Source organism: Artibeus jamaicensis, unplaced genomic scaffold (assembly GCF_021234435.1).
Source record: "Artibeus jamaicensis isolate MK-2021 breed Jamaican fruit bat unplaced genomic scaffold, CSHL_Jam_final scaffold_916, whole genome shotgun sequence".
Classification (NCBI taxonomy): Eukaryota; Metazoa; Chordata; class Mammalia; order Chiroptera; family Phyllostomidae; genus Artibeus; species Artibeus jamaicensis.
This window is the reverse complement of record NW_026522059.1, coordinates 46825832-46852419: the sequence shown is the minus strand read 5'-3', so window position 1 is coordinate 46852419 and position 26588 is coordinate 46825832. Positions and strand designations below refer to the sequence as shown.

Sequence of the window (26588 nt, the reverse complement as noted above, 5' to 3'; positions counted from 1 at the left end):
ACCTGGAAAAGATCAGCAGGGTGACTCACCCTCTGCTACAAACCTTAAAAGCCCTTCCACCCTTTCCCTTGGGGCTACCTGATTACAGTGTCCCCCCTCAAATAAAAGCCTTTAATTGAACTGTTCTGGCTCCAGGTCCTATCTTAGCCACCTCAGCTACCTAAACACAAAGCACAGAGCCCAAACCCACCAAAAACAAGCATTTCCTAGAAGAAAGACCACTGATATGCCTGACAGTATTAACAGAGGAGATAAGAGGAAGGTAGACAAAGACAGTTGTAGAGCTTATTCTCCAAAACCATTCAAACCAAACTACTGGCTAACTCACTTTGGAGCCTAAGGACCACCACTAGAAAAAGAAACCAGGTAATTTAAAGGGCAGAGGGACAGAGACAGAGCTTCACGGAGAAGAAAAAGGTGGCAAGATCCACAAGCTAAAGCTGCCAAGAGTTATAAAATCACCCTGCAATTCTCATACAGAATTCACCATTAGGCATGAAGACACCAAACTTCAGCAAGAAAGAACATGGTACATAGAATGGTTAGGAGCGAGAGAATGGGAGGTGAGAAGGGGAAACACCTAAATTAGGATGTTAGTTGAGAGACAGGGAAATGACTTCCAGCAAGAGGATGCTTTCTTTCAAGGAACTTTGTACTGAAAGAGAAGAAGAAAGGCAGGGCGGTTACTAAAACAGAACTCAGGATGCCAGGTGGGAAAGACAGGTGAACACCTCTGTGTTGAGAACGGAGAGCCAGGGAATAAAATGGAGCCTTCTGGGAGATAAGGCAAAATGGGAAGAAAGAAAGAGGTTTTCGTTTAACATAAGAAAAGGTCTTCTTTATGACCTAGGAGGGATGTATATTCATCCTGGTAAAATTTTGGTAAAAGAGGCAAGGGATGCAAGGAGTTTGCTTAATTTCATCAGTGCCAAGTGAAAAGGTCGTGTCTGGTAAGGAGACAGAAGCAAGGAGCACTTGGCCCGGTGACAGGAGGGAAGATGACCGGGCCCAGTGGAGAATGAGAGGGCTGTCCCAGGGCATCCTGGAGGGTCTTACAAAAACAAAACTTGCAGAAAGTATTAAATTTCTTAGTTCTTCCTGATGGGAATATAAATTGTTAAAACTTTTCTGGAATACACTGTAAACAAAATGTAATCAAAGCCTTTAAATGTTCATTTATGTTGATGTGATAATTCATTTCTAAAAATTTAAGCCAAAAAAGGATGAGAAACAAAGAGTGAAGTATAAATTTGGTCAAAGAATATTTTAATAATAAAGTTGACAGTTTCTAATAAAACACTAAGTATATTAACTATGCAGCCATTACAAATAATGCATTTTATTAAAGTACCTGGGAAAACACTGATATACATTTAAATAGTACACAGAATATACCATGATTCTAATTTGGTAAAGAACAAACTTAGAACTACCCTCCCCCCAACAATACACTTAAATGTATCTGAGTAAGTTATAAATAAAAAATTAGCAAGATATAGGCTTCCTACTCACTTATATTTTATAAATGTCTTAGCTTTTATAATTGGAAAAAACAGTTTACCAAAAAGACTAGTTTTTCAACAAACAGTTCTACGGAAGTTTGTTGTCCATAAAGAACAAAAAGGAACTTGGATCCATATTTCTCACCATATACAAACTTAACACTAAGTAAATCACAGACACAAGTGTAAAACCTAAAACCATAAAAATTTAGAAGAAAAACAGTCAAAAATCTTGAGACATTTAGTCAAAAAATTTCTCGCACAACCCATAAAACAAAAAATTGATGAACTGAATTTCATTACAATTTAAAACTGCTCTTCCAAAAACAATGTTAACAGAATGAAAAAAACAAGCCACTAGAAGAAAATCTTTGCAAGGTTTATACTTGATACAGAACTTATAAGCAGAAAACATAAAGAACTTCCAAAACTCAACAAGAAAATCCAATAAAACACGAATAGACATCTCATGTGCTTATTTGCCATCCATTTATCTTATCCATCTCAAGATAAATGGATGGCAAATACGGACGTGAAAAGATGCTCGGTATCACTGGTCATCAGGGAAACGTAAATTAATACAACAATAAGAAACCACTATCTACCCACTAGAATGACTAAAATTAAAAAGACTATCTGGCTGTACCAAGTGCTGGTGAAGATGTGAAGCTAAAAAAATCATACACCACTGATCAGAAGAGAAAAATTGTATCGCTTTAGAAAGCAGTTTAGTAGTTTTTTAACAAGTTAAACATGGCCTACAGTTTGACACAGCCATTTTATACCTATTATTTACCCAAGAGACATGAAAACCTTTCTATAAGGACTTGTACATGAATATTCATAGTAATTTGATTTGCAATAGTCAAAAACTAGGTACAACCCAAACATCCATCGATGTGTGAATGGATCAACAAATTGTAGTAGAATCATTTAATAAACTACTAATCAGCAATAAAAAGGAATGAAATTTTGGTACATGCAATAACAGATAAACCTTAAAATAATTATGCTGAGTGAAAGAAGTCAGACAAAAAGAGGACACATTATACAATTCCACTTACATAAAATTCTAGGAAATGTAAACTAATCTGTAGTGACAGATAACCCAGTGGTTCTCTGGGCTTGGGGGAGGGATAACTCACAAAAACATGAGCAAACTTCTGGGAATGAAAGATATGTTTACTGTGATGGTTTGGGGATGCAGACAAATGTCGCAGCTTGGTAAATTGTGCACTTCAAACATGTGCAGCTTAAGAAAAGGCAAAGTTTTTATATTAAGAAAAACTTAATAAAAATGAGGAACAAATCTCCGTAAGAATTTACTTACATTTGCAAACCCCCCACCAAAAAACTTCCCCTAAAACCACTTTCTGTGAACTGATAAACTAAAATTCTTTTTAAAGGCAATGACTCCAAATGACTAAAATCTGACTGAGGAATACTGACTTAAGTGTAAGAGACACATTCGATTCTTACTAGAAAGGATACTTGTCTAGGCAGTTTTTAGAGCCACATTCTCAGCTGTCACCCTGGAGGAAGCCAGTGCAGTTCACCTGTTGTTTTACAGATTGGTACATCATACTATATGATTTAAAGGCTCCAGGAATACACTCTAACTGCAACTGAGACCTACAAATAATAAATAGTTCTGGGATAAGTTCCATTTACCAAATACCACAGGAAGTACCCTCTGAAGTGTCTTTTAAGTCAGCCTCTGTATAGATCTTTTAGATATGTTAATTAGTGGTACTCCTAAAAAGAAATATCATGCTAATTGGTAGGCTGTCTTTGATTAATTTCAAACAAAAAGTAAAAGAACACTCCAGCAGATAACAAAAGAAAGTACACGTTAGCCAGCTCCAGCAGGTATTCTAGGCAGACGGAGTCAGAAAGTGTATGGCGCATCTGGGTAACTTCAGGCAATCTGCTATTTTTCAGGACAAAAGTGAGAAACAGAGTGGAGCTATGAGACAGGAGATAAGTGGAGGAGCCTTGTACGGGCCATGTTCCAAGGGCTGACAAATTTAAAATATTCTGATAGTTTACTAATTATCCTAAATGTAGGTGCCAGTACCATTTGTTCCTCCCACTCCCATCCCCAGCCAAGTTTTTAGATTATTCAGAAAACAACCTATCTTTGTGGGCCTTTGTTGATTTCTGAAGTAGATTTAAGTGGTGATCTGCTTTCAATTTGTATTTAGGTTAGCATTTTTTAAAAGAATGGAATTTCCTCAGAAAACTAAAAATGGAACTGCCTTTTGACCCAAACATTTCACTGCTAGGATTATACCCTAAGAATCCTGAAACACCAATCCAAAAGAACCTCTGCACCCCTGTGTTCATAGCAGCACAATTTATAATAGCCAAGTGCTGGAAGCAACCTAGGTGCCAATCAGTAAATGAATGGATCAAAAAACTATGGTACATTTACAAGATGGAATACTATGCAGCAAAAAGAAAGCTCTCCTACCCTTTGTGACAACTTAGATGTAACTGGAGAGCATTATGCTAAGTGAAATAAGCCAGGCAGTGAAAGACAAATACCCTATGATCTCACCTATAAGTGGAACCTAATCAACAAAACAAAAGGGACCAAAATATAACCACAGACATTGAAATTAAGAACAAACTGACAGTAACCAGAGAGGAGGTAGGAAGGAATAATGAGGGGAAAAGGGGAAATGGTTTTCTTTTTTTTTTTTTTTTAATTTTTCGCTTTTTTATAACACATAATCAGTCTTATTCCACCCAAAACCTCACCCACTACTGACTGGTCTCCAGGATATTTGGAAATAAATGCCAGGCATGCCATTTCATCTGCAAATATTTCAGTATGTATCTTCAGAAAATAAAGACTCTTTTTATTCTGCAAACATGACCATAACTATTATCACATTCAAAAATTACAATACTTTAATATCATCAAATATCCAATGAGCATTCACATTTCCCCAATTTCTTATAAATATTTTCAGCTTCCCTATTTGAATCAGGATCCAAATAAGACACAATGTAACAGGGAAATGGTTTTCAAGAACCTGTATAAAGGCCACATGGACAAAACGAAAAGGGGGTAGGATCAAGGGTGGGAAATGGGGATGGCTGGGGTGCGGGGAAAATGGAGACAACTGTACTTGAACAATAAAAAAATCCATAAAAAATTTGACCTTCCTCAATTATAAACTCAGGTCTTTGCAGTGTTTGCTGACAGTAATGAACAAAAAGGGGTTTGCATTCACCAATATGGGGCCTCAGGGTTCCCTTTCTTGAAGAATGAGCCAGGAACTGGGGCGGCTCCTTTTCCGCTGCAGCACAGACTCTCTGGTTTGCTTCCCCACCCCAGCTTTGGTAAGGAGATGCATCACAGAGAGAAGGTCCTTCCATAATGTTAACCAGTACAGTTCTGGCAATCATCTTTACCATGCTCCTTCAAAACTCTGACTTGAAGGGCTTCTAAATACAAATCCTTACACCAATTCAGAACTGAGAGCAGTGGAGGGGAGCACCTGTGCACAGGCAGAGGACTTGATTTTTGGGAATTGGAACGGAGTTGGAATCCTGCCTGACCCTTACTCTTAGTGTACCTTTGAACAGTGTGACCTCTCTTCAGCATTTTGCTCTGCAGAATGGGAACAAATACTTACCTGGCATTACTGCAAGAATAAACAAGGTGATGTACATAAATTCTCTAGCATAGTTTGAAGGCTCAAAATGCAAAGCTGTAGTGTTTAGTGTGTTACTCAGAAAGTGCTGCCCCCAAATGGCCTAATGAGTACTTGAAAATAGGGTGGTTGTTTTTTTTTCCGTGGCACAGGCTTTTATTTCAATATACAGAATCATAACCAACAGGACAAATAATGCGAATATTCTATATGAAGAAGACTGAGCAGTAATATTTAATGTGAGATTTATATTAAAAGTGGTATTTGGTGAAGCAGTATATTTCTTATGTTCTCATCTCTGTGGCCTAGATGGGAGTACTTGAAATTTTTTGATGGTCTCAGTCACAGATAATATCAAATCACAGCCAATATAAAACCAACCTATGTGGAGCCTGAAGTCATTTTCCATGTTGAATTGAATGGTAATTTGAGAAATAATATGATTATTGAGCGCACTGACCCGTTTGTGGCTTAACTGTAGTAAACGATTATAATGCACTTGTGAAAATATTAAGATTGCATTGACCCGTTTGTGGCTTAACTGTAGTAAACGATTATAATGCACTTATGAAAATATTAAGATTACTAAAGTCAGATAAAACAGGTACAGAATTTTTACAAAATACTTTACTGAAGTACACAGCACACCAAAATTGCACACTGGGTACTCCACAACGTGGAAGTGTCTCTTTTACGTAGCCTCTCAAGTTAACCCCCACTCAATCCTGAAACCGAAGGGCGGAGAACTGCGTGCTGTCTCACAGTCAGGCTGGGGAAGGATTAGGTAGAGAAGAAAGACACAGCAGGGAGACAAGAAAAACGGGTACTCAACGAAGATTCGCACCACAAAGGGACTGCTGTAATAGTGACTTCTCTAGTTCTTAAACAAGCAATGTGTGACGTTTGAGGTTTCTAAATGATCATACATATACTATTTTTACATTTTCTTATCCCTTGCAGAAGCTTCTAAACACTAAACGATAATGTTAACTAAGTAAATTTATATTAGGTTCACATTGTCAAACAGTTATGATTAGCAACAAGACAGTGTCTATCAAATTCATCTATAGGTACTCGCCACAACACTGGACTTGTTTTGCTTTAAATTTTTTACTGGCATTGATTTTTATCATAAACTAAAGAATGATACAGAGACCTGAGTATGTATTTTTCCATGCATCTACCTATGCAATACTGGACATGCTTTTTGGCCTTTCTGGACCTCAACATCTTTAACTGTAAGAAGAGAGTCGATTCTTGATTAAGTGAGATAGTTAACTGAGAAGTTAGGTAGAAGGCCACAGAAAATCATGGGTGAAACAAAATTAGCCGCAGCAACACACTGGTGGTTCTTTTGCTTTTTACACTGAAAGCCTTTTGCACAGTATAGTAGTATAGATCAATCCATGCCAGAGGATGGGGGAAAGTAATTTCAAGAGTAACAAAAATAGCAAAGAAACCCTTGGGTCTGTCTCCATTATTTTCATTTGGGTCCCATTGAAGGCTGCAGAACAAAGTCTGTCACAGCAGAGATACTGCCTTTTATTATCCATTTCTACATTTCTAATATCTAGAATAGTGGATGGACAAAGGACATACTCAAATGTTTGTTGAATGAGCACAAGGAGGAAGAGGGAAGGGGGAAACTTTCCATTCTGGGGGCCAAATGGATCTGTGGAAGAAAACAGCTGCCCTAACTACTTGATTGCTTTTGTGAATGATTAGGCATTGACTAAATACTTTAAATTTGAAAATTCTCTTGGATTTCTCTGGAGTATTCAGCCATCAGAACACCTTGCTCTTTCTTTTCTTCGCCCACCCTCGCAGACAGCAGGACGCTGCAGTCACTGTGCCATCTTGTGGTCATATCTGGAAAGTTCGTTTTCCTCAATATACCAGTATAATCCCCCTACCCATACAAGAGGCTCTTGGAATGGAGCTGTTAAAAAAAAAACCCAAAACCTTTCAGATGAATAAATCCCTATTATTTAATTTAACTATCAAGGTATCACGGAAAACACAAAGATTAATCAGCCACCAGCTGTACCATCAAAGTGTGTGTAATCTAGTAGGGGAGGTATCCCCAAAGGATACTTATAATTTATAATTACTGGTAACTTGAAATAGAAGATAGAAAATGCAACAAAATAAGATTAGGAGCAATGGGGATTCAAAAAAAAGATTCTTCCAAACTTCGGAGGTGAGAATTGGGGAAAGAGGAGGCAGCTGAACCAAGTAAAGAGAAGATGTGGACCCATCAATGGGGCTGAAAGGTGGGGGTGATACCCAGAGGGGAGGAGCAGCCCAGAAAGGGCAAGGCCTGCGGAGCGGAGCGGAGCGTGTGGACAGCGGGAAGAGCAATTAACTAATTCCTTGACAGGAGCCCATAGTGCCTTAAGGAAAGGAGTGGGAAAGGATGCTGTAGAAAGGCAAGGCTGTGAGCAGCCTAGGACAATGTGAAAGGCCCTCTGCTTTAGGATGCTGAACAGCAGAGGGAAAAGGCAGTTTTGTTTGTGGAAGCAATTTTTGCCTGGTAACTGACAGGGGTCACAGGGATTAGCTGTGTGGCCTCGGGTAAAGGACTTACCTTTTTCAGCTGGTGTTTCCTCAGTTGAAAAGTGAGATAATTGAACTCTACAGGGTTGTTGTAAGGAATAACTGTTACTGTACATAAAGCATGCATCACAGTGATCAGCAAATTGTTAAAAAAATTAAGAAACAATTATAGAGATCCCTGAACACTAAATATTTGATGATATTAAGGAACTGTTATTCTTTTGGAGTGTTATAACTGCACTGTGATTGAACTTTTAAAAAGAGTTTGTAGATTTTGGAAATATATATCAACACATACAAATGGTACGAAATAATTTGCATCTCTTGCTGCAGAAGAAGAGATGGGCATTGGCAGGGGACACTAAATAAGACTGGCCGCAGAGGTGGTAACTGTTGAAATTGGTTATGGGTATATTCTTCCTACTTCTGTACACCTTTGAAATATTCTATAATAAAATGTTTTTAAAAATCTGGAAAGGCAGCATTACTCTTACAACACACAGTTAACCTATATGTGATATACTACAAACTGTGTGGGTGCTTAGTAAAAAACTGGTTGATAACAACAAAGTCAGAAGTTATTCACATGTAGTTTATGATGCTTACAACTTCTGTGAACTAAGGAATGCACACGATCATCTCTGAAGCCCTTACCTGGCCACAAAGGTCACAGGCCAATCAACTGATCTATGCTACTCTACTGAAGCCAAGTAGTAACTTCTTTGGGCATGAGAGGATATAAAAGTAACATGGTAACAAATATCTTTAGTAGTCAGGGCCTTATAATTATATAAACTATGTTTTAGAAAGAAATATTCTGGGAGATGGCCTTTAACATTTAGGCTTTCAAGCACTCAGTTAGCATGCAATGACTGGGTAATTTTTTTACCTCTAATAAGGGTGGATGATAAATTAGTGTAGCAAGATCAGGGTGTGTCAGGCCCTGGCTGCCTTAGCTCAGTTGGTCAGAGCAGTGATTTTCAACCCATGTGCTGCAAGAATTTTTAAAACATACTATACCTGAGTATTTAGTCAGGGATATTGACCTCTTTTCCCTTAGATGACAAATAAAAAATGAGAACAGCCAACACAACAATGGCTGTACAGATTAATGAATCAAAATTATACCCATTTTGCCCAGGCCAGTGTGGCTCCCTCCCTTGGAGCCTTGACCTGTGAACTGAAAGGTTGTGGGTTTGATTCCTTGTCAGGTGTCAGGTTACATGCCTCGGTTGTGAGCTGGGTCCCCAATTAGCACACCTACCAAAGGCAACTTGAAGGTTTCTCTCTCACATCGATGTTTCTCCCTCTCTCTTTCTCCTTTCCTTCTCCTCTAAAATCAATAAGCATGTCATCTGGTGAGGATAAAAAATAAATAAATAAAATATATTTTTTTGTCAGATTGGCAGAAATGTATTTTTTTTGCTGTGCCACAGAATTTTAGTAATTACTTTAAGTGTGCCATGAGATAAAAAAGGTTGAAAATCGCTAGGTTAGAGCATTGTCCCGATATGCCAAGTTTGCATGTTTAATCCCTGATCAGGGCACATACAAGAGATAATCAATGAATGCATAAATATGTGAAATAATAAATCAACATTTCTCTCTGTCCCTTGTGGGCACTTTCTCTAAAAAAAGATTTAAAAATTAAAAAAAAATAAAGATCAGGTTGTGTCAGTCTGTGACAAGGCAGATGACTGTGATGCTAATGGAAGCAAGGCAGGGGTGCGCCTGAGTGGAAGTACCCAGGGTCACGCAGCGGGAATCTATCCCAAGGCAGCAAGAGAAAGCATTTGCTGGACTTGCTGAGAGAGAGAGAGAGGGAGACTGATGGATTCATTGCCCAAACTGGCGAGGTTTAGGAGAGGAGGTAAAGGCTTGAAGGTCTGGGGGAGAAAGAGGATGGTTACAGGGAGGAGGCAAAGTGAAATGAAAGCCTTGAACCATTTTGGCTTGCAGAATCTTGAGTATCTCCACTGAATGAAGAAAAGGAACCAACTGGGTGAACACATTTCTGTACTTCCTAGCACAGGAAAAGAGATGGTGCACCTTGGGCAGGAGCACTGAGCTCCTCAGCAGCAAAGACAAAAAGGGCTAGGGTGCAAATGAGGTTGGTGGTCAAGGAACAGACTGTGACAGGGCATATCTGAGACTCCATTTTCTCAGTGAACTTGCGGCAAACTTACCTGATATCTACTACAGATCCTAAGTAGAATCACTATAGACTATTAGCTATTAATATATTAGTATTAATTATTAGAATATTAATACTCCATACTTCTCTATTAGAGTAGAATAGAAAATATTAATAAATATTAGTCTATCAATAAACTATTAGACTCTTAAGAGATTCTAGTTCTATGAGAGTATTATTATTAGTTAGAATTTCACAGACTGGACAGGGTTGTTTAAAAAACAAAAACCACATATGCACTTATGTGAACCAGGTTCTATGCTGAAAATTTTTTTCATGTATTACGTCATTTAATCCTTAGTCATCTAACTTCTCTGAGCCTCATTTTTCCCCCTCTGAATAGGGGATAAGAACAGTACCTACCTGATGGCGTTAGTTGTCACAAGAATGAGAGGAGTCACAGAGTAAGCCTTTCACAATGTTAGGTGATACTGCTGTTCCACAGAAGTGAAGTAACTTCCCAATGCACAGGTTCAGTAAGAGCTCCCGCAGAAGCTAACCAGCCCCCTTGGGCCCCCAGTATTGGGGAGAGAGCTGCACAAAGGTAAGCGCATGCGGGCAAGAGGTAGCCAGAGAGGCCAGCAGCAGTGCAGCCATGACACAGGCACCAGCATCAGAGTCTGGGCATGGCTGAAGGTGTCTGGAAGTTCAATCCCGGTATCTGTTCAAAGTGTGTGCAGGTCTCCTGGCCTGAGGCTCACAGAACCTGACTTCACGTGGGGGCACAGGAGACAGTGTCATTGGGAGAGAGCCAGCCCCCACTCAGCTCTGGGTTGGTGAGAAGACAGCACCCAGGAGTTTCCCCGTAACTATTGTAACTCAGGGGGCTCATGTCTCACAAAACTTCCCCAGTGTTTGCTGTGTGAAGGTGAAGGGCGATATCAAGATAATTAAGACCTAGTCCTGTGAATGGGGAGAGGACATCCCCAACTGTAAGTCAAAGCAGGCTATGTGCTCAGGGTTAGAAGACAGGCACTAAAACAGGGCTCTGGGGGCGGGGCAGAAGAACCAGAGGCAGGCCTGAAAGGACACTGTCTGGCGAGCAGAGGGAAAAGAATCCCAAGCTCAGGAGCCAAGGGCAGGGTGGGTTCACTATTAGTGCTTCAGGTAATGACCTACAGTGCTGGTGAACCGAAGGGTTTGTAAATCCGCTCTCAAGATGGTTATGATTAACGTGTACATTATACTCAGAGAAAAATCTTTCCATGTGAATGTAAGGTGACTTTTAGTATTTTAATTCGGGCAAAAGAAAGGTGTGACCTTCTGTCTGGGATCTGTGACTTGAGGGGAGACTAGAGTTGGAGGTACCTTCAGTGGTCAGACCATAACCTCCATTAAAGATTCTCTGGGAACATCCAGCAGAGGCATCAGGACAAGCGCACTGCTCACGGGGACTGAGAAGTACTGTGAGTGTTCCCCACTCCGGTTCCCTGGTGCGGCAGTGCAAACACCAAGGGTGTGGCTGGGCTGCATGCCTCCCCTCCCTGCCCTGTGTGCTGTCCTTTGCTTGGCCCATGCCTCTCCCCTGCGTGGCCCTCCCTCTTCCCCATCTGCGGGTCTGCCTCTCTTTCTCCTCTTAGTGTGTGTAGGTGTTTGGGCACCTTCCTCTGCAGATGTCTGTGTGTCTCTGTCACGCACCGCATCTGGTTGTGTGTGTGTGTGTGTGTGCCCGTGTGTGTGCATGCACGTGTGCCAACTCCCTTCTGAATTTCTCCGTCTCTGGTCATACTTCCCCAGTTGAGGGTATGTGCACGCTCCCTTCCAGGTTTGCAGATCCCTAGGGGTGTGTGTGTGTGTGTCTTGCTCTCCTCTAGGTGTGTGCACAGGCCCCCTTCCTCTCTGGGAGTCTGTCTTTCTCCTACTGAGGATGTGCCTGTGTGGTGTCTCCCCCACCCTTTGGATGTCTGCGTGTGTAGCTCCTAGGAATGAGAGTGCTTCTCTCTCCCTTAGCGTGCCTAGTGTCAGTGTGTCTCTCTCCCCCCAACCCCAGTGCCAGCCAGTGTGTCTCCTTTCATATCCTGGTGTGTGTGTTCTCCCCCGTCCCCATCCTGCAGTCTGCTTCTCTCTCTTCCACCTCTCACCTTCTAGATGTGTTTGGCTCCCCCCGCCCCCAGCCCACCTGTGGGAGCAAGAAAGTACCCATCCCCACTTCCACGTCCTCCCCCAGGCAGGGGAGAGACAAGCCCAGAGTTGCCAGTGTGTCCTTCCCCTCTCTAGGTATGAACTGGGTGTGTGCTGCCCTCTCTCCCCTCATGTATCTTTCTCCTGTTCTCCGTCTCCTGAAACAGAAACCCTCATTTACACATTTATACAGAGATACAATCCCCTGGCATACATGTCCCCCATTCCCTCTGTGTGTAAATCTGTGTGTCTGTGTTTCTCTCCGTGCGATTCTGGGTCTCCCTTGGCTCTGGGTTCTCTAAGTGTGAGTACATTTTCGCCCCCCCCCCCCACACGTCTATCTATATCTGTCTTTCTTTGGGGTATGTGTATTGTCTTCACAGCAGCCCTGCAAGGCTGTCTGTGGGTGAGGGTAGGCCTGCCTGGTGGTGTGGAAGGGCTCTATCTATACATGTTGGAGAAGGGTCAGGTCAGGAAGGGAGGGCATGGGGTGGGTCGGGGCAGCAGGATGAGACAAGCCACCTCCCTACCTTCCAACCTTGCTGTCTCACACTTCACAGTTACCTGGAGAATGGCTGCGATTCCTGAGGGCCCAACCCAAGCCTTTTCTTGTTGACCTCTATCTGAGCCTCAGTGCTTCCTGCCCTTCCTCTCCTTGACACTCTCTGGGACAACCTCTCGGATGGCTAATCACAAAGCCCCTAAGCCCCCAACTGCTGCTTCAGGCTTCCACCAGCTCCACTCTACCACAGGTGGCCCTCCCATCTGCCCCTGAGAACAGAGCACTCCTCCCCAGATATGTACTGTGGGCCTGGCTCCAGAGAGAGAAAGCGGGGAGGAGATCATGGATCAATCCAGGGAGAAAGCTGAACTCGCAGGAGATAGGAGCAGTGGCCAAGAGCAGTGAATGGAGATGGCTACGCAAGCACAAAGGTGTCACCCCAACCCAGAGACAGGCAGGCTGGGGACATGCCTGGGACACACCCAGGCACAGAGCTCCAAAGGAGCAGGGAGGGAGGGGTGAAGAAGGTATGAGCAGGGAGGTCACTCGTCAGGGAGCTGCTCTCTGTAGGTGCCATACCTGAGGGAGGGGATGAAGAGGGCACTCGTAGAAGAGGACGAGGCTTGAGGCAACAGCCAGCCTGCAAAAGGGCAACTCATGCTGCGCTCAACAGTTCTACCCAGAGTCCAGGCTGGCTGTCCCACAGAGGGCACGAGACGATCCAGCAGGGCAGCTCTCTGGCTCCATTCCTACCTTGCTCCTTCTGCCTGGCTGGGCTCCTTTTCTGACAGGGTCTTCTATCTAGAAGTGCCTCCCTTCGGTTGTTCTTGGCTTGATCTTTCTACACCTGCGATTTTCTCCGGGTCTGAGGCAAGAATTTTTTAAACACGTTATACCTGACTATTTAGTCAGCGGCCCTCACCAATTTCCCCTTTACATTGTCAAATACAAAAATGACAACAGCCAACACAACAATAACCATCCAGTATGAATGAATTAAAATTATACCTATTATTTTGGTCAGATTGGCAAACAACATTTTTTGCTGTGCCAGAGAATATTCTTAATTAGTTATGTGTACAACAAGATGAAAAAGGTTGAAAATCACTGCTCTACACAAAGGTTCCTTTATCAAAAGGTCCTCCCTGACCACTGTTTCTGAGGGTGCCTTCTACCTGAGGACCCCAAGACTTTTCATCCTTGTGTTTATTTCCTTCAAACCTGCTGCCACGAGACAAGAGAACTATCTACTGTCTGTCTCCTCTGTTCACTGAGGGTGGGATCCGGCTTTGTCTCTGGTGTAGTATCTGACCCTTGACAAGCGCTCTGAATAAGAGGTGGAAGGAAAGGTGTCCTGTACACAGATGTGGAGACACTCGTGTACACTGGAGAACAGGCATGGAGACCCAGCAGAGTGGTAAGGGCTGAGGCTTTCTGAGAACAAAGCTGCAAGGCAAAGAGAACGCAGGAGAGGTAGCAGTGCTCAGGAAAAGTGTGCATTGAGAGATGACAGGTGGTGGACCAGGGAACCCTGCAAGCCCTAGAAAATGACAAATTGCTGGTCAGCAGGGACAGGAGGAAGAACCAGCACAGTCAAAGGCAAATGAATACAAAGGAGGTGCTGGAAGAACAGGGCTAGACGAGCAGGAAAGGTGTCAAGTACTGCAGAAAGGCTGAGTAGAAAAATGGAAAATATGCCACTGGGTTTGTATCTGGGGGCTACGGATGGATGTTCTCTTCAAACAGAATACAAGGAGGGGCAGGATGGGTCAAAGAGGAGATGAAGACAACAGAGACTGGCCCCAAACTACTTGTCTAGATGGTCTGGCACCGCTGGGAGAAAGATATTTAAGGAGGGGGTGGGATGAAGGTGAAGGTCTTCTATAGTATTGGTTTTTGGTAAGTGAAGATTTAAGCATACTTTGCAGGTGGAAAGCAAGAGATAGGCAACTCCAGGATGGTGTTGGGCTGGAGTAACAGGTGGGCTCCAGCAACCCTGATACTGCATGCCTTCCACGACCATGGGGCCCAGGCTACTAACCAGACCAACTCTCCCAGACATGCAACCAAGTGCTGAGGATACTGATGAGAGAACTGAATGGAGGTACTGAAAATGGAGACACAGCTAAAACAGCAGCTTCGTATTACCAAAGACCCAACTTTGAATCTCAGTGGGTCCTTCTCTCCACAGCATGAAAACCCTTCAGTGTGGTAATCAATGTCCAATACATCCTGGCCCCAGTCTCCTTTTCTACCCTCATCTGCCATCATTCTGCTTACTCCACGTACCCTACCCTCCAGCTACAGAAGAGGACCCAGCATGTGCCGCATGACATCAGTCATCCTTTCCTTGTTCTTAGCTTCCTCCTCCTGTTCCCTGCTCTAGGACCACCTTCCTTTGTGAATCACGTTCACCTGCGGGTACAAACTGCCCCTTCCTCTATGTGTCCACTTCATTTAGGTCTCCCACAATAAAAATACTAAACTTAAAATACAAGTTCCAGCTGAAGGTAGAAAAGGCAATTGGGTTACCACAGTCCTGAAACAATGGTAAGGCCTTTAATAAAAGTACTTAAGTCTGAATTGCTAATTTTAGGGATGTTGAGAGTTTAAGATGGTGATCTTCCATCCAGATGGCTATGTCAAAGAAGTCCTTGAAAATATACAGTAAATCTTTATTAAATATTAGTGACAGGTTCTGTGACTTTTAAGTGAAAAAAATATATAAGGAAATCAATTTTACCATACACTAGTCTATATCAACAAGAGTTAGTTCCTACAGCAACTCATCAATGTTTTAACAAAATGGCATTGAACAAAACATTATTCAAGGATCTGCTGTATATAGGCTTTGAACTTGATAGTGAGTGAGAATGGGCCTGGTGATAAAATCTCAATCATCTATGCGGCAGTGAACTACCACTTCAAATCTGGGTTATATTAACATTTCTGTAACTTCTAGTATGATACTCATGGGCTCAAGTTATTCTGGATTCTGAATCAATTTAATTTGCTTAACTCACCCTCTACTGCTCAAAAAGCTACAATGCGTTCCACAGCACAGAGTGCAAACTCCACAGGATGCCAATCAAAGGTGTTCACAATCAGGCCTTAGCATACCTTTCTGGTTTTACCTTGACTGCTCTCTAAGGAACCATCCTCTCCAGTCAAACTGGTCTTCTTGTTGGCCATAGACAATGAGTACATTTCTGCCTCTGCTGAAACCATGCATTTCACCTGACTATCCCCATTTCTTTCTGCCTATTCCTAACAAAGCCTTGTTTGAAGTCCATCTCAAGTTCCACCCCTTCTTCCCTTGAGTACCTATAGTTTTGGTAGTTTGAAATATTCATTTTGCATTTAAAAATATAAGGCTTTGTGATTTCTTTCAGACACTAATCCATCATCCAAAAGAAGAGAAAAGAAAAGAAAAAAAAGAAAGAGAAGGCAAAGAAAGAAAGACAAGGAAGAAGTAGAAAGCAACTGTAAGTACCCTAAGTGGGGCAGAAGGTTCTCTCCTCCCTTTTGGCTCCAATTTGGAGTAAGAATAAAGAAACTTCTAAAAGAAGATGGTTTGATATGACACTTAAAAGACAGCCAAGAAGTGGACAGGAACGTGAGAAGAGCGCTGCAGGGAGACTGGGCAAAGTCAAATGTCAGGCATCTCTAAAACCCCTAAAGTTAAGGAGGTAAGAACATGAAGAACAAAACAGAGATTTTGGAGTTAATTTGGAATTCTGGAGTAATTGGGATGATGTCATATACTATATTTACATTGTTTCCATTCTCCTAAGTGGGAAGACCACCAGTGACATTTCCACCTTGAAAGCCTAACATCTAAAAGGAAACAAACTAAATAATATTTTCAATTGTTACAATTACAGAATTATAGTTTATTTAACTAAAATCATGAAAAATTCAAAAAGAGATGCTCATTATTCTGAAATCAGATGGCTTTGCTATTCATTTGTTTTAAAGTAAAAACTGAAAAATAAAACAAAATCCATACCTATTTAAGATCATTAAATTCTATAAGACAAAGCTTAGGTTTATATGTTTTTAAAAAATCTCCTTTATCTTACTAAGTTTATAAATTTCCCCCCAATTCCCATGATAAATAAGTAGTAGACATGCGGCACCTCCTAACTTGAGTTACTCAGTGTCAACTTTATGACCAAAAAAACTTTATTTTTACAACAAATTGATTTTTAAAATAAATGTTAACTTCAACGTGAATAAAATTTAGGTTTATACTAGTAAGTTTATGTATACTAAGTAGCTTCTATGGTCTGTCCATTATAAAGACTTACTTATAAAAAGTGAAAGAATTCTGGTTTCTGAAGTCATTATTCCTTGCATACATACACATTATGTCTCCACTTCCTCTCTCACAAGATTACTGTGAAAATTTAATAGGCTAATATAGGCAAAAAGCAAAGACTGCTATCCCAACAGACTATTTTATGGCTAACACTTAGTATCAATACTCAAAATACTTTGGGTGATATAATTTGAAAGTCATGTTGGCTAATGATTCAGGGAATAATTTAACCAATCGAGTTAAGTTTCTTTTTCTTTTAAATGGAAACAGTCTCTTTTTTGTGCTTATTTTTGGTTTTGCTTTTATAGAGAGAACTTTTAACCAAAACTTGTCTAAAACAAACAAAAAAAATCTTGTATCTCTCATATTTTTAAATGACCCAAACCTCCACTTTCTTATTTGATCAATGTCAAGCTATATTTAAAATAATAGTCTAATTCCACCTTATTTTAGTGGAGGGGCAGATGAAACAGATAAAGGTATTTTACCTTTTAAAAGTCACAAATTTCATTTTGGGCTATTGAAAACAATACTTCTGAACTGTGTAACTTTTTAAAAGTCTTGATAGTACAGCATTAGCCACAGAAGCAGAGTATACCAAAATATCCTTTAAATTTATTGTAATGTATATGCTTATTTTCCAGAAGGGGTTTTGGACAAAATTGCTTAACAAAAAGCACAGAAATTAGTGCATTCAGCGCTGAGGCACTGCCATACACAGGGTGGCAGCACTGAGAACAAAATGCTAGCAAACAGCAGAACACTTGGAATGGCCAAGGCAGGCATACAAGTGTGCCTGCAATGCAATCTGATTATGAAAACTCTTCTTAGACACACGGGTATTTTGGTTTTAATTAAGAAATTCCTTTTAATTCTGGCAGGAGTATCATGCATTTTAGAAAAGCTCTTATGAGTCAGCCTCTGAATGTGATCAATTGCACTTCTCTTAAAATCAATTCTTTCTCTCTTCCTCTTCCTGAAGTGACTGACAAAAGGTGAACTGAGCATGATTAAATTTAAGCACTAAACAAGAGCCAATGTTTAAGTAGAACACTCGGATCTATAGTGTGTATTTTTAAAAACCCAAGCTATGATTAAAAGTGCTGCAAGATAGGATTTTTTAAACATGATCTTGGGAGCACAAATGCTCTTATTAAATAAAAGCAGTTAAAGTTTTATAACTGTCTTAATTAGGTTAAAATGTCTAAAAAGAATTGCTTTTAAGGAAAACATCTGTAAAACTACTTTAAACAAACTAAAATATCCCTAATACTATTAAATTCTTAATGATTAAAGTTTTCAAATGCAATGGATATTTAATTGATATACATAACGCAGGGCTAACTCATTCACCACCATTTTTCTTTGAAAAATAATTGAAATAATTGAATGTGTTATTTTTGAAGTAATTTAGCCCATGTGGTTGAAATATATTTTTTCATTAATTGTCAAAGGACAGATGTTTAGGAACTTCTACAAATGGATAGACTTTTTTTGTTTACAAACTTCAAGGCACACAAAAATAGATCGAGGTACAAAGACAACTTTCAACTAAAATTCCCTGTATTTCAGCAGTATATCAAGTTATCCAGTTAAATATTTAAAACTTCCATTCTGTGTATAATTAAATCTGTTACTTAGTAGTTTACTTTCATTTTGATTTGGGTAACTTATTATGATAATTCATTTTATATGTATTATCTTTTAAAATGTGACATATGCCAAATTATTGCTACAAAATATGTCTTATACTTTTGTCTAAAAAGTAAATTAAAAACTCAACCTGATACATGTATTTTACACGGGTCATGGTTACAGGGCACGGTTAAATCAGTTATTTGCTTGCATGACAGTAGCACTGAGGATGCTCAAGTTTTATGAAGCGAAACAAGAACAGCATAAAGTATCACCAACTGCTGTCAGAGGTGTGCTCTAGACTCTTGGCACCTTCCTTCTTTGAAACGTTTTAAATTCTTCCAAATAAGAACTACAGGGCGGCTTCCACCTCTCTTAGTCTAATTAACCTAGCTATTTTATTGTATGTCTAATTCTATTTTAGTGCTAAAACTCTATGCATGTATATAGTGATTTTCAAATAAAATACTATTAGTATTAGAAGAGAAACATAATAGAGATTGAAACTTTACTAAATTAAATTACCTCAGACTATAACAAATAAACAACACATGAAAAATATTTTCTCAAAATTATTTAGAAAATAATTTTAGAAATATAAGGAAAGCAAATTCATGTTTAATATGTAGGTTATCATCAGATATGTTGGCCATATTAACATTTCTTTTTAAGGTTATAATAGATCTTATATTTATCCAAATATATAAAGTGACAACTCTCTTATAAACTGTAAATTTAGAACAAATTTAGTTTTAAAGTAAAGGAGCTATTTTCTCGTCTTTGGAATGAAACAGGTAGAAATTATATTTAGGGAATGCAAAAAGTAGCTTAAGAGAGGGAATGTATTCTTATATAAAGCAGTATTTTCATTTCATTACCTAAAGTTAATAAAAATAAACATTATTATTATAAGCCTTGTGTGGTATGATGAAAATTGATGTAGGCTCTATGTAATTCCAGTGTTAAGACAACACAAGAAAATAAAATCAAGTTGAGAAAATCTAACAGACTAAAATTCAAATATGCTATTTTGTATCTGCACACCTGTACTACCTTAAGCTTTCAGGTTCAAGTGCTTAAAATTCTCCTGATCAAGAACAACTGAACCAATTTTTTTACTAATATGTCTTCAAGTGAATTAAAGTGAATGTTTTAAAAAATTAAAACATTTTTTAAGATTGTCTCTTAGCCGAAGGAGATAAATTCCTCTTCTCTATTTGATTTGTAGTTTAAAAGTCTCCAAAAAAATATATCTCAAAAGTAAAGGCTCTAATGTCTAAGTATTAATTTAAAAGATATAATTTTTTAAAAGTCAAATGACAGCCCTTTAGTTGTAGCATTTAATTTGATAATGAATGTTCCCATGGTCAGAAACTAAAACATAGAATATCATAAATAATCAACATGCTCATGTGCAATTTCAATATTGGTTTGAGACAATAATTCTAATACTTAATAACTGAAAGACTAAAATGAGTCTCTTACTCTCAAAAAGAGTTCAAGACTGCAATGGCAAATCAAACCAATCTGTAGAGGACTCAGTCTCCCTTTAAGAAAAGATGGCTTCTCTTCCCTCAGAATATTTTCTAATATTTAAGGAAACTTCTATTCTTGAATGTAATAGTATAATAAGTCTAGATTCTTTTTCAGAAAATCAATTAATAAATGAAAAGGACAATTTCTTTTATGGTTAGCATACACCTAAAAACATTCCAGAAGTTAAGAACTCTATTGGTGAACATTTTATCTATAACTTGTGAAAAGTTTTTTAAATGTTATTAAGTCTGAAAGAAATGACTTTAATTTGCCCTAACAAAATGCACAAAGTCCTCTGATCTTAGACTAAGGTTTTAAAATGTATTTCATTAACTTAATAAAAAGTTTTAAACTTTCTAATGAAGAATGAAGAAAATAATTTTAATAGTTTCTAAGATTTTTTAGAATACTTCTCTTAGGTATACATTTTAAATAATTTAAAAAATCTTTTAAAAATAGCAAAAAATTATTTCCCTTATATAAAAATTAATAACCACTACAAATTATGCTTGGAATGTGATTTAGTTTAATTCAAATCTATGAAGATATAGAGGAAAGGCTTTGGGGGAATCTAGTTTTAAAAAGTTATCATAAAATGAGTAATTTGTATCAAGATACTCTTATAGTTTCCCTCAATTATCAGTCATATTTGGGAGGGAATTGATTATTTTTGCTTTTTTAGTTAATTATTCTTTATCCAGGTAAGTCACATTTTAAATTTAACATGATTCTTATTTGAGTCTGAAATTCTCATCCACCTAGCCCTTTCCCATCAATTTTGGGCACTTTAGCCATACTTAAGCTCTTATACACACTTCCATTACACAAAACTCTTACTTTTAAAAGGCATTAAAAAAATTTTTTGCTTTCTAACACCTTCATACTTCCAGGGTTTCTACAGTTTTAGATACAGTTTTTACTCTAAAAAATGCAAGGCAACATTTCAAGCAAACTGCTTATCCTATTAACCCTAAGACATAATTTCTTAAGTTCACTACTTCACACACACACACACACACACACACACACACACACACACACACACATTTCTGAGGTAGTCATCTCAAATTCCCAACACATACTGTGGTTAGTTTAATACCGTGATCCTGCAGTAACTCTGTTTACAAGACATCCTGGGACTTTTAAATACTAACAATTTTCATGTAGTATCACACCACTTCACTTTAAAAAATGAGATATTATTTGTTCTGCAAAAATGGGCTTTTGTTTTCTCATAAGCATTAACAAAAAAAAAGAACAAAAACCTGTGTACCTTAATAACAACACACAAAATCAGAAAACAAAAATATCAAGCACCTTTGGTAGTTCTGCATCACCACAGCCTTGTCACCTTGGAAAGAGGAGGCAGAGACAGGTGTATACACTGAGTAGAATGCAAAGCTCTGGGCATCAGGCCAAACGATTCAAAAGTAAAAATCAAATTATGTCTCTGTAATAACTTCTACTCAGCTTTCATTCATGTATATTTTTATAACATTAACATTAGTAACTATACACCAATACTTTTTATAAAATATGATCTAGAAAATTTCACTTAATTTTTCAAATTATATTTAAAAATTAAATTTGTTAAAGAGATATGAAAGTTGTCCTGTTATAATAGTAGTAACACAGTGGATGGCAGGTTCAGGCATTTAAAAAAATGAAGTTATAAAGCAAATACAGAAAGTAAAAATTAGTTACCTCCAAAGTGGTGTTATCATAAAATGGAAAAGAATTCCTATGCATAAACTCTAAAATTATAATTAACTTTAAAGTTTATCAATCCAATGTACTCTGCCCTCACATTTAACTTATTTGTAAATACTTTTCCAAGGCTACTTAAATACTTACTAATTGGTTAAATATGCTGCCTACATTAATTCTCTTAAAAATTCAAGGAATTAAAGGTACACTTTTGTTTTTTTGCTATGTCTGATATATTTTCAAAGTACTCTGTATTCGAAGTTTCACAAAAGGTGTTTGTCAGGTTCTTAAAACATTTCAAAGATGCCTAAAGGGACAAGTTATAGCCCTTTTACCTTTAACATATTCATATCTTGCAGTTTGTTGAACAGATTCAGTTGTTTTTTCCTTCTTTTGAAACTCTTCCCTTATTCAAATAACTAAAGAATCTAAGATATTATCAATATAAAGAGGACGAAAATTATATTTTTTTCTTATACATTTGGAAACACATCAAAAAGAACAAATATTCTACTAAGCAGTAAAGTTATTCAGCAAAACTTTTTTTTCTTGAGTGTGAATGTGTGTATGTGTATAACAGGCAATTTTTCATATATCTTACTTTTACAAAGAACAGTATCATAAATAAAAAGATTAATACATTCATAAAAGAAACCAATATTTTGATTACACAGCTCAAGAGCCAAATGATTATTAAAACTTCAAAGACAGTTACAGATGTGCTTCAGTTATCTGGCTTTTCAGATCTCAAAGACAAGCATATTACATTTAATTTACCAAATAACAATTTAATCCTGAGGGAGGAAATTTCCAGAATACCAAAACAAAATGTATATAGAAACAACCAGTATTCTGTTAAAAATGAAGGAAACCCTCCACCTTTGTATAGCATTAAGCCACAAAGCATCCATAAAAACTGTAAAGTATATTAACAAGAGCAAATTCACTTATTTAGCTGTAAGATGTCTATTTATTAAATATTTTGGTTATAATAAATATACAGATATAGAATTTTATTAGTGTTAGTCCACATTTATAAATCATTTTCCACAGCAGCTAAATTCCTTATAAAATTTCTCATAGCAAAATTAGGCATATAAATTTCAAATAAGAATCTCAATGTATGAGGTTTCTCTATTTCAAACTGATGTAAAGATTCTGAGCATACAATATCCTAAGATTTTTCTGTAAATTGATGTAATTTAATTGAAGCTTCAGAAAAAACATGTTCAACAGGCAGATTTCTAAGGTATTGAAAAAGCTCAATACAACAAATTCAAATTAGATATTGTGCTGTGCCCTATCTAAAGACTCTCCAAGGAATTACAGATTTTACACTTGTGCACTGAGAGTGAATTTTCTAGTTCAGACAAGTAACTAGTTATGTCAAACCCAAACATGAAGAAAGTTCTGTATCACCCTTTCTGAGAGAAAAAAAACACACCATAATACTAGCACTTTTATTTAGGTTGACAATAACCATAACCTGAAGTGTCCAAACAACCTGATTAACTCAATGGTCTAAAATAACTGGAAGAAATACTTTTTCTTCACTGTTACAGAAATCGAATTCATTGACACTATCTGGTTTGTCAAGAGGCAACTATTCAAGATCTAAAAGACTCACTCATTTTAAATACATAGCCTCATTCTGACTACTTATAGTCAATATAACTGTCTTAAGACAAAATACAATAAAAATGTAAGATAAACTTCAGAGGTTTTACAACCATTAATAACATTCTGAAATTTTGGGGAAGAAGACCATTGGGAGGAGGAAGAAAGTTTCTCTTCTGCACTGATAGTTTAATCACTTCCCAATCAATTTTGATTTAACATGGGATTAATTTTTAATGACTTTTTATAAAATTGTAATTGCTTCCAAAATCAGAAACCACTGTGATGTACTTAAACACTACACTTATGTAATGCTGTTTTAGAGGTATTTACACCAAGGTGCAGAGAAGAGCTCAGTTGTGAACACAAGTTAACATACAATGGAACTCAGTTGTGAACACAAGTTAACATACAAAATAATCTCTTTGTATAGTATGGCAAGAAAAAGTATTCTGAATAAGAAGTCTAAAAATCCAGCTCTATTTTTAATCCATTTCTCTAAATCATAAAAACAAAGGAAAATAGGCACTTATTCTAGAAATTCCATATACCTGTGGAAAACGGAACACAAGTAATTTTTATTCAAGATTAACTTTAATCCCAAATAGAATACAACTAACAATTTATATATTTTTAATTTTGAATATATTGTAGAAATCTAGTCTATTAGAGGCAACAATAGTTTATGCTCAGTAAACTTTTTTTTGTTAAATAACACAAATAAATTAACTTAAAAGATACAAACTGATACGTCTCAGGATTAAAAAATCTTCTAAATTCAAGGCACAGAGTTTCAGCACATGTATAGGATGGGCTTTAAAAATGGGGATACGTAAACTTTTCCATAGTGTTGGTTTATGTGCTTTTTTTTCCTTAAAGAAATGCTTACTGCTTACAGTGTTAAACAATCTCCATCACTCTGCCTACAGTTTTCAACCAGAAGTCCTCATTGTACCTTAAGCCAAATTGAATATTAGGTATTTTACAGCATTTTACAAAATGGCTGTAAATTCACATTATGGGCATACACAGCTCTTTGATCTCACTGCACAGAATTCATAACTGTTCAATAATGCTATACCATTACACCACACACCTTAAACTATTTCCATTTTTCCACAATTCCTTCCAAAATCAGCTTCCAAAGCAAAGCAATGTAACATGAAAAGTTCCTGGGAGGGCTTATTACACAAAAGAACAATTTGGAAACAAACTAATCTATACAATATCTATCTTCTGTTGAGTTTGTTTATCCCTCCGTTCTCTCCATCACGCCTAAAGGTGGGCGCACTTGAGTAATGGAAAGAAGGCTCTTCCATCACCACACACCCTCCCAGCACCTCTTCTCTTGGTCCTCAGACAGTGATTCTGTGTAGGTGATGAAAACCATAGGAAAAGAGAAGCTGTCCCTTTAAAATGCCGTGCTCTGTCCCATATCCCACGTGGAACCAACATCAGCAGCACTTTCCCATTAACTTCAATGTGATGCAAGAGGCACCATGCTTTTATATACATAAAACCAGAAAAACCTCAGTTCAACATTCTTAACTGAGGGTGAACAGGTGAAGTAAACGTGTCAGGAAGGGAGAAGCCAAGCAACTCCCCACCCCTCCCCAAAAGGTGCTCCAGTCTCGCACTCCAGCCTCTCAGTGCAACATCACCTCTCTACCCCTCCTCTGTACAGCCTAGTTTAAAGAAAGGAGGGAGCCACTAACAAAACCTGAAGCATAAATGCGACGAAAATGCAATCTAAAGCCAGAAAGGTTTATTCTTCCAATCACACATATTAACTCTCTTAAGAAAAATGGCATCACTTTTTTTTCCTACCAAACTCCCCCCCCCAAACCGCAAAGATCATTAAGAGAGTTATAAAATAGCAAATATAGTGTTTATCTTATCTCAGATCAGTCCACATTACCAATAAGTTTAGCAGTTTCTGCTCTACCATCTCCCCCCTCCCTCCCCCTCCTTCTCTTGCATCGGATTTTCACGTTTTCTCATTGTCGGTTGAGTTATAAAAGGCTTTTGCCCTTCGAAAGTTTTAAAAAATAAATAAATATTAACTCCTTGGTCCCTGCAAAGTCAAAATGGACTTCAGGGGAAAGGCGGTTCATACTTTTACCTTTAGCGAGAAAAGGGGGAGCATCCCGGATTTTTAGGGATTTTTTGCGATTTTTTAAAAATTTTTATTTGGTTATATGCCTGAGTTCTCCCTCCATTTTGGTTGTTTATGATACTGACAACAAGCTGTCCCTGCTCTGTGCAGATCTCCTGCTTTCATTTAGCACCCCCTCCCCCTATCCCCCGCCCTCGCAGCCACACATCCAAGGTTCACACCTCCCTGAAGACCCCGCACCCGGACCCCAACTCGCCCACCTGAGGAAAGGGCAAAAACAAATTCATTTCTCCCAAAAAGAAAAACCTCTTTTGAAAAAGGGGCAAAGTTACCCCAAGTCACTCAAAGTGCCCCCCAAATATTGCCGACTGCGGGTTTCCGCCAGGCCCTTTGGGAAGCGACCTTCCCCCGGGATGTTTTGGTGGAAAATGCGGAGAGTTTACTCTCAAAACTGAATTTATATTAATTTTTCCCTTATTTTTCGGGTCTCTAATGTCTTCCGCTCTCGCTGCTGCCGCTGCCGCTGTCACAATATTCACAGCACCAGAGAGGAGGAGGAGGAGGAGGAGGAGGAAAACTTTTCAAACTTTCCAGACCCTGAATAAAGGGTTTTTTTTTTTTTTTTTCCCACCGACCTCACCTTTGGGTCTCCAGCCGCATCGCCCCCCGCCCTGTCAGAAGCGACTTCGGGAGTCCTCGCACCCTCAATTAATTATTTTATTTTATTTTTTATTATTATTTTTCTCTCTGGGGTCCTGAGCAGGGGCTGAGAGTAGCACAAACTTTTCCTCCTCCTGCCGCCGCCGCTGTTCCTCTGCCCCCTTGGCTAGTCCCATAATTTAAATAACCCTGATATTTCTCCCGCTAAACGCCTCTCCGCCGCCCCGGATCCCGGGAGAACTCACCGCGGGGCTTTAACATCCTCCCTCCGGCCCGTCCGCCGCCTTTACACCGCCCGCGGAATTTCTAATAATTTTTTTCTCATATTTCGGGCTGGACGCGGCGGGCCTGGAAATTGTTTCCTTACGCCTCTTTCCAGCAGCCATTGTAGTGTATGCGCTGCCCCTGCAGCCCAACTTGCAGCTGCCGCTGCCGCCGCCGCCGCCGCCGCTGCCG

General features: G+C 38.6%; 1 protein-coding gene across 7 annotated transcripts in view; it reads right to left on the bottom strand.

Annotated features, from left to right (window-relative positions):
• The window catches only part of PLAG1 (PLAG1 zinc finger), a 47168-nt gene extending 20594 nt beyond the window's left edge, over positions 1-26574 (bottom strand). For 5 of the 7 annotated variants that reach the window (XR_008390802.1, XM_037167728.2, XM_037167719.2 and 2 more), the window contains exon 1: positions 26378-26574. The gene's annotated coding sequence lies outside the window, so the exon portion shown is untranslated. Of the gene's footprint in view, positions 1-8987; positions 9079-26377 lie in introns of all 7 variants that reach the window. The other 2 variants (XM_053661136.1, XM_053661137.1) reach the window with 1 other exon arrangement.
• Positions 26575-26588: the final 14 nt, after the last annotated feature.